The sequence below is a fragment of the Pocillopora damicornis genome, chromosome 7, assembly GCF_964200805.1.
Source record: "Pocillopora damicornis chromosome 7, jaPocDami1.2, whole genome shotgun sequence".
In the NCBI taxonomy this organism is placed as follows: domain Eukaryota; kingdom Metazoa; phylum Cnidaria; class Anthozoa; order Scleractinia; family Pocilloporidae; genus Pocillopora; species Pocillopora damicornis.
This window is the reverse complement of record NC_142676.1, coordinates 8775313-8786890: the sequence shown is the minus strand read 5'-3', so window position 1 is coordinate 8786890 and position 11578 is coordinate 8775313. Positions and strand designations below refer to the sequence as shown.

General features: G+C 37.9%; 2 long non-coding RNA genes across 2 annotated transcripts; one reads left to right on the top strand and one right to left on the bottom strand.

Moving 5' to 3' along the window:
- Window positions 1-897: 897 nt before the first annotated feature.
- Window positions 898-3383, bottom strand: LOC113682683 (uncharacterized). The gene is made up of 2 exons (XR_003447300.2): window positions 2938-3383; window positions 898-1111 (listed from the first exon to the last, which is right to left on the bottom strand). It is a non-coding gene; the product is annotated as an uncharacterized LOC113682683 (long non-coding RNA).
- A 5113-nt stretch (window positions 3384-8496) lies between these two features.
- On the top strand, window positions 8497-9567 carry LOC113682673 (uncharacterized). The gene is made up of 2 exons (XR_003447297.2): window positions 8497-8670; window positions 9426-9567. It is a non-coding gene; the product is annotated as an uncharacterized LOC113682673 (long non-coding RNA).
- Window positions 9568-11578: the final 2011 nt, after the last annotated feature.

The following is an 11578-nucleotide window of genomic DNA, read 5'->3' as shown; positions in this document are numbered from 1 at the left end:
GCACCAATCGCATTAACTCGAACTCCCACTAACTCGAACCATTAATATTTTTCGTTTTTTCCCTTGCGAGTCCGCGTAAGCGTGATTCTGCTGTCACTTAGCGCCGAACAGTAGGAGTCACATTTTACCTCCTTTTACAGTGAATCTGAAGTGAATCACGTTCTTCGTCCCTTTGATACTAAATTGGTACAAATGAGATCGAATAACATCGCGGGGGAGATATTTCTATCTTAAACCTAAAAATTAGCCTTAAGATAAGCTTTAAATCAGCCTCTGTTTGCACCATTAGCGCCGTTGTTAATAAAAGACTGTGTTTCACATCCGCGTCACCAGGGCAACCGGCCAAGAACTGACACACAAACATATATTAATAATTATACTATATCTGGCGAAATAGGCTACTGGGATCATGCCAAATAAAATACTTTTTCTTGACTAGTGTCAACTTTTTCTTGGTGTATATTACAGTCTTGAATATATAATGAGGGATAATACTTTTGGCTAAACGGAAGAATTAATTAAGGGTAGGCTGTGATTCCGCGAAATTAGTCCGCAAAAAAAAAACATCCTGGACATACGCTATAAATTATTAAGAGGAGAAACTTTCATTTAAGAAAAAAAAAGATAACGGGCAAAGATGCAAACATGACGTTTACGATGAAGATGATTAGGACGCATTTTAAATGGCAAGCTTGGTAGGTAAAATCTGCTTCAAGATACGGATGATGAACGTAGCTCTCTAAGCCACATGGAGGAAGTCTAGAATCAGGGTTGTGAAGTATTACTCTCTGTCTTCTTTCTCGTGAACCTAAAGAAAATCAACCATTGCGCGGCGAATTCAATTATGGCTTAATTTCAAAGTGCAGGTGAGCAAAAGACCAAGAGGAATAATTTCGATCAATTTCAATTGGCCTTTTTATTTCTTCCTTACTCTGAGTTTACAGATATGCTTTTTTTACAATACAAATTGTTTTATTTTGATGGTAAAAGGTACATTAGCTATATAATGCCAATTCGTCTTGCGCTGGTAGGAGATCCACTTCCTCATGGTAAGACATTATCCTCTGCGATTGAATCCCGGAGGGGTACTTTCAGTAACCTCATTTCCATCCTTATAAAAGAAAACAATTTAAATCAAAGGTACAGTTATGCGAGGGTTTTTCTGGTGAGATCTTAAGAGCTGAAGACTTTACGATTACATTACCATTAACGATCTTACGTGAGCTTCGACGGCGACGGCAACAAAAAGGTGAAGAAATAACAGACTAACGACCAGAAAAATAGTTTGAACTATACAGTTATCAATGACCTCTCCTCTACCATGGAATAAAAATACAAACGCGTTTCGCATTTATCTATGATTTGATTACGATTTTTGAATTGAAGTGGGCAAAAGTAACGGCGATGAGAAGGGGAAAAAAAAGATTTTTTAATATGCAGAAAAAGTTTTGTGCGAGTAGTTTTCACTTGTGTTTTTCCTTCGTTGCAGTCCTTTGCAAACTCACAAAAGTTTGCTTATTTCTGAGTACAAAAACTTTAACTGTTCTTGCATTCACGTTTCTCTTTGAAATTAAAAACCTTTTTTATCATTCAGCTCAGTAGTGATCAATGGCTAAATGGATCATTTAAATCAAGCACTCTATCCTCTCTTGATTCGATATATTTCTAAGGGAGGAATAAATGCGCTTTTCAACTGACTTTCTTTCAAGGATCCAGTCTTTTTGAAGACTCATCTTGCGGCAAAAGAATGAAAGGTTAATTTTCCTGAACACCTTTTACACACATACTAAAAGCCAGCATAGGTATACGCCAGATAATTCCCTTAAAATATTTCTGCCAAGTTTGTCTTAAGGGCTTAAAAGTTTAATTACCATTCATTCTCCACATTTTTCATTCCTCAATTTACCTCCAGAAAGGCCTCTGATAGCCAATGGGAGATCGAGTTCCTTCTCACTTTTCAATGGAAGAAACGCACCAATGAGAAGATTGATGCTTCAAATTTTTCTGAATTCTTAATTACCAATAGAGAATAAGCATGTCCACTGCTTCTCGCTTCCTTACCACGAAAGCTAATAACTTAGGATGCTCAGGCCACGTCATTTATTGAGCGCACGCTCTGAGCATAAAAAATAGAGCCGATGAGCGGTGTGATGATCTGCCGTGGGAAAAGCATTTTCTTGGCAAGGCGATCCACTTTTTTAACGGGAAAACGTTATCAATTCAAAAATACTGAACGAAGTATTTTAATTAAGTCTATTAATTTCGCGTTTGCGGTTGACATGCGATAGAAATGTTTTACAAATACTGTTATGCTATAATTAAAGAACTTATTCTGCACGGGTATAGGACATTAGTAATAAAATTCTACTGAATAGGCCAAGGAGGATGATTGAATTTACACGAGGAGCACGTTACTGACTTAACAATTTTGATCAAAAAACATTTTTCGCGGAAGTACGTTCTGAAGAGCCACGTAACATTGGATTCTTCTCAGTTAAAACTTCCGTTTTGCCTCAGGCTACAGAATGTTAAGGCAACCGTGAAATTTCTTAAAAATGCCAATTAAAACTTGAAAAGCAGAAAAATATTTCATCCTTGAGCGCCAACATATAAGCTCTTTCTTTCTTTAACTGTCGCGAGACCGAAATCGGACGACAGCACATACCGAGTTGATAAGGATTTTCTGATAGGCGAACCGTAGAAGGTTTCCTTTGGGTCCATTACTTGACTGCATTTTTTTTAAAGACACTGCCACATGTTTGTCTATAATTCATGTTAGTAGGGAATAACAAGGCTGCTTTTCTATTCAAGACGACAATTTATTGCCGAGGCAGTTGGGCATGCATTAGTTTCTACACAAAATTAATCCCTCTTATTTTTAAAAGCTTTGTGCACAAGCAAATGTTTGTTCTGTTTTAAACTCGTAGATACACATACCCATTCCAAAGGCGCTGTTGTTTGGCCTTCTGCAGCGGAAGATGAAGGCATGACGCTTTTTCTGCCGTGTCTACGTCGCCACCTCCTCCTTCTGATATGAAAGGATTCAGTTCGATCCAGCAGAATGGTGCTAAAGACGAACCAAACCATCAAAAGAACGAAAACGCGACTTGGCTCCATGATCACAGGTGTACTTGCTTTTACTCCCTCCCCTCAAATCTGAACGCGTTCCTTTAGGAACAGTTACGTATTTAAATAAGTGGCGGAACACATTGTTTTGTTTGTTTTTCAGGAAGTTTAAAAGAGAAACCACCAGTGGCGATACGAACGCTTCTTGGGTTACACTCTGTTCAGATAACTGAGCAATTTAACTATTTCACTTTCAATTTGTCATTAGTAAAGAAAAAAAATCAGAGCGACTGACTCCACCGAAAAAACCTCAACACAAGGCGCCAACGCATCGCCGCGCTTTATTTCAAGTCGTTATCTTTTAATTATGATGAAGATTTGATTAACAGTCTGATAAGCTAGTTTTGCTTCGTTTGAGTCAAAAGGGACGGCTTTCTCCTATAAACACAGTTAGCCCACAAAAATGTTATATATAAAATAAAAACGCTTAGGTAGTCTTCCAACGTTAAATCAAAGCCCTCCCTCAAATCCACTAAAGTCACTATTTTAATCCTTTTTTCTAATATTTCTGTTATCATATTACAAAAATACGAACCATTCCGATATCACTCAAATTTCCTTTCAATTCAATAGATAACGTGAATTGTCACGAAGCCGTTGTTGACCAACGGAAGAAGTAGCTCAAGCTCATTTTGGATACAGTTTTTGGCCAGTCTTTATTTGAAATGTTAATAGGTCAGAAAAAAACGTGGTTGCTCTTGTAACTCAAGACACGCCGCGCAATCCAGTGGTATCACGCTGTGCTGACAAACAACAAAGGAATATGGATCACTTAGTTCTTTTCTTCTTCATTTCGAAATATAAGCTTTACTTTCTTAGTTTACTAATGGATTTACTGGTGGTTTCATTCGAAATTTAGCTGACCATTTTGGTCTCAAAAGAGCCGACGTTTTAAACAAGTAATATTACAATAAAAAGCCATACAGCCCTACGGCAATTTAAGCTTTCTCAGTTTCTATTTTTAACACTTATGAACTAATTTTTTTCTTGTTAAATGTAAACTTTTTAAGAGCGAAAGGACAATGAACTGAACACTTTCCCAAGAGCTATAATATCTAACAGATGAGCTGCTTCGCGATTAAATTCGCTGATCATAAATTTTGATCGAGAGGGGTTTATTAGCCCAAAAAAGGGAAAATGCGACTTAGAGAATGTTCCGTTATTTTGAGGTTAAAAGTGGAGAGGAAATATATGTACGTTAAATGGTTTTTATGACTTCCAAAAATACTTCCTTTTAAATAGGAGTAATTACCCTTTCAATTCTCCGGTTACTTCTTACCATTTTTTGGCGAACCTTCTACGAGCGTCCATACTAATTAGACTCGGAGGTAAATTTGAAGAGCCCCAGGACAGTACGTATAGTAATACAGCGGTCAACCGTGGGGCATGCGCATCTGGGTCAATTTTAGCGAGCCACGCTCCATTTTTCCCTGCAAAATTTCACTAAAAAATTTTAAAGCAGCCGCGTGAATTAAATTGAAACGTTTACACTGATAATTTGCGAAAAGAAGCTAGAGTATGGCAAAAGAAACCGGAGACTTACGATCAAGACGTTTATTTAATCACAGGTTTTCTGTTAGGCTACGGGAGTTTAAACTTCCATAATGCGCCATAAATCGGAAAGAGAAGTAGCTTAAATCTATCATTTGAGCTAAATTCAAGAATTAAATTCGCATATTCTTGGCATAGGCACCGAGGTGAAACCAAATTACGCTTTAACAAGCTACAATGGATTCGCAAACCAAGTACAACAAATCGGGGAATGGAGGGTGATCAGTCGTCCCTAGTTTCAAGTTTCAAGGGGGAACTAATGAACATTGACTGCCATTGAGGGAAAATCATTGCAATAGTACAGAGCTCCATGGAGGAATCAGATAAATTCTGTTTTGACACAACCGTAATCCTTCTACCCTCCCCATTGGAAAAAAAAAGTGACTGGTCACAGAATAAACTTACGTTGTTAACTCCATTTGTGGTTAGGATATTCAATTGGCGAACAAGGCATACAGTCTTGCCTTGTCAGATTCTAACATTCTTACCAACGCAGCTTTTATTGTGACCATTAAAGCTAGCCTGAGCTGTTCATGATTGCTCCAGCCTTTTTTATTTTGATATTTAAACAAATCAATGAGTCAAGACAGCTACATCACTGAGAAAACAGAAAATTATACTTTAAAAAACTAACCGAATAGAGTAACTTCCTGATATGATACAGAAGATACCTCAAGTTTACGAAGCATTTTTGTTCTCCAGTTAATCACCTATTCAAAGCGAAACAACAAATATCTTCACAATTTGCTTTACGGCTAAGAGGCGAACATTACATGTACAATTATTTTCTTTGGGTAAACGTTACTTTAAATCTGCTTTTATCAAAAGTTTAATTTATCAGTGGGATTTTGCGAGTTCTTGTAGTTTATGTTCGGTTCGATCTAAAGAAACCTTTCAGCCTTCCTGAGCTCAATAATCTTTCAGTTGGGACAATGGATCAACTCTTCCAGCGAAAAGAAAAATGTTAACAGTAATATTTTAAGTGAATATTCTCAAGGTTAGTTAATCTTGATTTCTGACCCTTTCTTGAATAAATTGATCAAAAGAACCGGAAAGGTTCGTGACTTCTAATCAGGCGCACTTAAAGCAGCTTTTTGTTATTTTTTTAGAGCCTTAATTTAAAATCATGTAGCAGGTGGTAAACCTAAATTAATTCAAGATCTTTATCTTAATGACATCGATCACAAGGTGATATTGAAAACGATTTAAATTAAAACAGAATGAGGTGGTTGCCAGCTTTGTTTAAATAGGATGAAAGCTTTATCAATCGACGGCATCGGCGCTTTGCTGAGGTTAATGATTAAGTTGCATAATGTAAGTGACTTTACTTCTGATTTACTACTAGCGTTAAGTTGCTGGCTATGTAGAAGATTACGAAAAAGTTTCGGAGCTGCGATAAAACGGTGAACTTTTCCTCTTAAAGGAAGTACATATATTCTTCGTGTTGACTACAATTTAGTCAAAATCTCTTCGCTAGTTTTTTAAATATTTCGTTGACAAAGGAAAAAATATTAATCGCCCGAAGATCAATGGCATATTAACTAAGTGTTGCTTGTATCATTGCGAAAAAAAATATCGGTCCCCTCTATTCTGAAAGCGGCAGAATCAGAGATAAATAAAAGTCCATCTTTTTTTTTTCTCTAAACGTTGTTTTTCCCAGATGTTTAGGAAACGCAACTAGTAAACCCAGACAATAACGAAAAGCGCATTTTAAAAGAACTGATTTATGGGCAAGAAGTAATTTTTGCAACTGTCGACTTAGACACGGCTGAAGTAATCTCTGAATTGAGACTGAAAAGGGATAAAATCACCTGTGCCTATGGCCTGACATTACGAAGTTCAATTTGTGATTTTATTCTACATTCATCGAGACAACTGTCGCCAAATCTACACTACTGAGCATGAAGGAGAACTTTTGTATCAAATTAGATATGATGTCGTTTTAGAGCTTGAATGTATACGCACGAAACGGGTCTGCGGTTTTAACTAGTTTTTAAGAAACCCTCCGCTTATCTCAACGAAATATTTCAAAACTAAGCCAGATCTTTTAATCTTGATTTAATCTGTAGAGAATAGAGTTCGTGTTGTAGATCCTTTTGGAAACATGGCCAACTAAAAAACAAATAAAGACAATTCATCATATTTAATTCATGAGTACTGCTGTTGGTCATCATCCGCTTATAGCAGTTTCATGAAGGACATAAAGTCTAAATAGATTGCGATAGCGTAAAAAAAAACTACAGAAATTATAGTTATTTCTTTTCTTGAGTGCTATAGAATTCAATTTACTCAAACATTATGCCCTCAGACTTGATACAGTTCACAAGACGTTGCCTGACACCGACTATTTTTCTGGGATTATTTTTTACAACAGCTCAAAACGAAAAAAATGATCTCACCGGGGGTGGCTTTTCCTTGAAATCGAATTCATAATTCCGCAGTGTTGGCTAGGCTTTATTCACGAGAGGTCGAATCATGCTAAATGCTCAAAAAACCATCAAAAAGGATTGTTTCAACTTAAAGATATTGTCACGATAGGAGTGGACTTTGAACGACTCCGTTGGTAGAATTTTTACTTTGATAATTTGCTACTTTCAGGAGTAGTATTCTGCCAGAAGAACTCATTATTATCGAGAAAAATTCCCGAAAAAAACAAATCAGAAGAGTCGTTTAAGCACAAGGCTGAGCTTAAAATTCAAAACGAAAATGCCATGTGATAAACTGGTGATTACATCCTGAATCGTAAGTGTGAGAAGGACAGGTTTAAACATGTGTTCGACTGTGCTTACAAAATAAATCTCTCGATCGAAAAAAATTACATAACAACTCACACATTGCATATAGGATGAACTCACGAGAAACTTAGAGATTTCCAGCTTGGCTAAACAGTTGGCATACAACTGTTTCACAAATGCATTGCCCAAAGCTCGTCAATACCATGGAGACGAAAATATCTTTTATCTGACTGTGTCTCCTTTTTATTATTATCACTGATTTGTTTAAGATTTATGAACCGAAAGGCAATCAACAATCCCTGATAAACTATGGATTAACCACTGTTCTGAGCACAATAAAAGCATGCAGAAACTATATTTTGCATGTAAAGCCGGAAAGTGTTATATGCATTGGTGTTCAGCCGAGAAGCAGCTCAGAGTACGCCAATTTTCAAATTGAATGACCTTTGCATAGTCCTACCCACGCAGATGCTCAGTTTGTTTACTTTGCCTTAAGTTTTTAAAACACATTACATCAAATGCATGAACTCATAAACTCCCCGAATAGTTTTCAGCTTGTAGAGTCCTAACTGTTTGACCTAAAAAAACAAATAACATAATGAGAAAAATATATCTTGCTGTTTGGTCATCGATCTTTAGTGCACCACCTGTTCGCAGCATCAAGAACATTGAAAGAAAAGTCAAAGAATCTTATCAGCATTTTCATTTCTCTCCTTTTTTTAATTATTTCATCTAGTACCTTGAACTTGATCATTCATTGACTGACAGCCTCAGTCATGCTACAGTACATGGGAAGTGTTAATGATCTTTCCTGCCAAATAGGCGTCGTTCTCCATCTTTCAGCGTGGTCGGCAGAGAAGCGTTTATCAAGATCAATTAGGGTTTGTTTTACAGCGGTGATGAACACAAAGGCACTTCTCTTTGTCTCGGCGCTGGACAAAGGCTTTTGACCTTATATAATTGCTGCGTAATTATTCTTCTGCCTTTGTGGATCGTGTCTAAATCAAGAGAATTCCGACTGAGTGGTTTAAATTACAACAGAATTGCTCCCTATTAAAAGGGTCGGTCTAAGACTGAAAAGCTTAGAACTCACTCTTCGTGGACCAAGTTCCTTGCCGCAGAAATATACACGGGAGCGACAAGAATGAATAGAAAAGCAGTTTGTGTCTTTCTGTTGGTGATACTAGTTGCTGTATCAATTGTCAGCGCCGCGGGACCGGGTTCACCAAATCGCCATGGAAAGAGAACGGACTCCATGGTAATTCTGTATTCATATCTTCACGCTGATTTTTCTGTCTTTTTTAAAGGAACAACATTTTTGATGAAGGGAAATGGACGTTAAAATTTGGTCGGTAAAAATCCATAAAAATTTCTGTCGTTGCCAACGCTAATTTCTTCCCTCTGTCTAAATGGCTTAATGATAACAATGCTGGGGTAAAATAAACATAACATTTAGACATGGCTTCCAATCATTTCTTAAACTTCTCTGTACTGAGAGCCAAGGTTTACTTTCACGGTTGGTTAGATATTTCGTATTCCTTGCTTGTTGATCCAGTCCACTGGTCTTAATTATTCTACGTTGCAGTTTGACGAGCTCTTCGCATGATAAGTCAAACCTTTTAAAATAGACCGATATTAAATCTTTCTTTTTCTTTTTTTCATGGGAAATTCTTAGCTTCGCAACAATACCACACTAGAGAAAGATGTTTTTCGTCTTTTCACGAGCGTGGGACAAAGAAAAAACTGAATCCCCATGAGAAAGAGCATCGGAGCGCGGAATCCGAAGGTCTGATGTTCGTTTCCTCAAGGGGACTCGAAATTTTTTTCTTTGTCCCACGCTCGTGACAAAACGAAAAACATCTTTCCCTATTTCTTTGCTGAGCTCAAAACTAACCATCTTTCTTATTCTAAATACCATATTAATGCGATTTTGTTTTATTTTTCACTTCTTTCAACATTATATATATATATTTGACAATTTTATCTTTTATAAATTTTTCCCCTAACACACAGAGCCTGATCAGGAAGAGAGAGTTTTGTGCTCGCGCCAGGATGATATGTAATTCTGCAGAAGACGTGGAAGATGAACCCGCCTTACCGGCATTTGAGAGTGAAGAAATATGAGTGCAAATAAAAAAATTGCATAGTCAAATTATTTTGAGTCAAATCGTTACTGGCATGGACCGAATGCAAATGACTACTCGGTAGGCCCAGGTCGAGTTGTACCAAAGTGAGGCTAGCCAGGCTTCGGGTTTTGTTTTGAAAACACGACCCTTGAAAAGTAATGTGTCTTTGTCGATGTGTTTGCTCTGTTGCACTATGCCTTCGAGCTCTTATGTTCTTGGATGCCAACAAAAGGGGGGGGGGGAAATCTCCCATAAGAGAGATGGTTCGTTTTTTAAGTTTCCCCGTACAAAAATGAGGAGAGAACAGTGGATCCACGGAATTCGTCGATACTGAAGGGCTGTTTAGCCTCACTCTAATACAACTTAACCCAGGCCGACCGAACAGTCCGCCATATTTGCATTTGGTGCATACGCGAAGAAGTGTACTGGAATGTCGAGACTCGGGTCACGCTTGGGGAATGTTCGAGACTCCGAAACTCAGAGATTGCTAAATAAAACAAATTAATGGACGACAAATTGCGAGAACTGCATACTGGTTTCAGGAAATTATTGGGTAATCTTTCAACGTGGATTATAAATACGAGTGGTGAGAGAACATTAGACAACAACGCGCTAGCCTAAGAGAAGGCAAGTGAAATAATTTGAAAAACCGAATCTGTTTACAGCCAAACCTTCCAACCAGCCCATAAAACTAAAGCAATGCGCCTCGCTTTGGTCAATATTTGGTGTTCTTATAAGTAACATTTTGGTAATGTGTTTTTCCCGTTTTCCCTCATTCATGTATCACTAACTCCTCTTGACGTTAGCATTCAAAGAAATAAGGGCCTCGGGAATCGAGATTCTGGACTGGGGATTCAGGACTAGGGACTCACGATTCTGGATTCGGGAGCTTTAGTTTATGAATTGTGTTATTTTATCTGTTAGGTTTAAGAGCATGTCCACGAGAGCACGAGGCATTCGTGTTACATGCCATCTCAGTGATTTCAACGAAACTTTGCCAGTTTAAAGGGTCTACCCCAAAACTCAAAGTGACAAACTGGTTTCTGGTTTGGTTTTTTCCGAGGGGAGATAGCGCTGTCGCTGTGGCAGTTAATAAAATTAAAATAGAGTTGTCTCTGTCACTTACCGTCATCGAACATTTCCATGCCAAACTCCGCTAAGCTACCATTTGTTGCGTGAGAATTATTCAAGCGCGTTGTTCATGCTGTCTGCTGGATAACAATTTTAGAATGATCTGCAGATCTCCATGATTATTTGCTTGCTTCGATCGTAAAATATCTGCATTTTTTTCAAGCACTCTATTACTACATATAAATCTACATCTCTCTAGATCGAGTGTTGCCGGCGTTTAATTGCGTGACTTGTAAAATTTATTGAGAATGAGCCAGCAGTATTTTGACCAGTAGGCTTCCTGCAAATTTCCCTTGATGAAAAAATCCCAAGACATAGTCAGGTGTATTAGTGAGCAAATACAATAAATATGAAAGAAAAGTGAGATGCAAATGTCTTTTTTTTTTTTTTTTAGCTTTACAGCAGCTGTACCCTCTCCTGCAGTCTTCGTCTAAATTTTGCAAGGTCCCGCCTGATCTTTTGCCTTGTTCGGTCAGTTTCGATTTCTGAAGCTAGATCATCGGCGGCTTCTTCGTCCTGCTCTATCAACCGGTCAGTCTCAGACAACATTTCTGGCTGGCGTCGTCTCTTATACTCGATATTTGGAAAGTCACATTAGAGGCTGTTGCCTTACAAGTTTCCTACCCTGTCCAGCACACGTCTAGGAGATAATTCTTTGCTTTCTGAGAAAAGATGGCTGTTTTTTAGTGTTTTCCAAAGAGCCCATCCAAAGTCCACTTGGCTATTTAGGGATTATTCGTCAAAACTTTACCTGAATTCCGACCTTGAACGTAGCCACCCCGTATAGAATGGCAAGCCGGTCTTCGTCCATTTCCTCTTGATCCTATCATAGGCAGATTTTTTTGTCAGCTTCACTGTGTTTGCCTTTGTTAGGGTGCTTTTGGATGGCAGCCAATGACTGAAACGTCT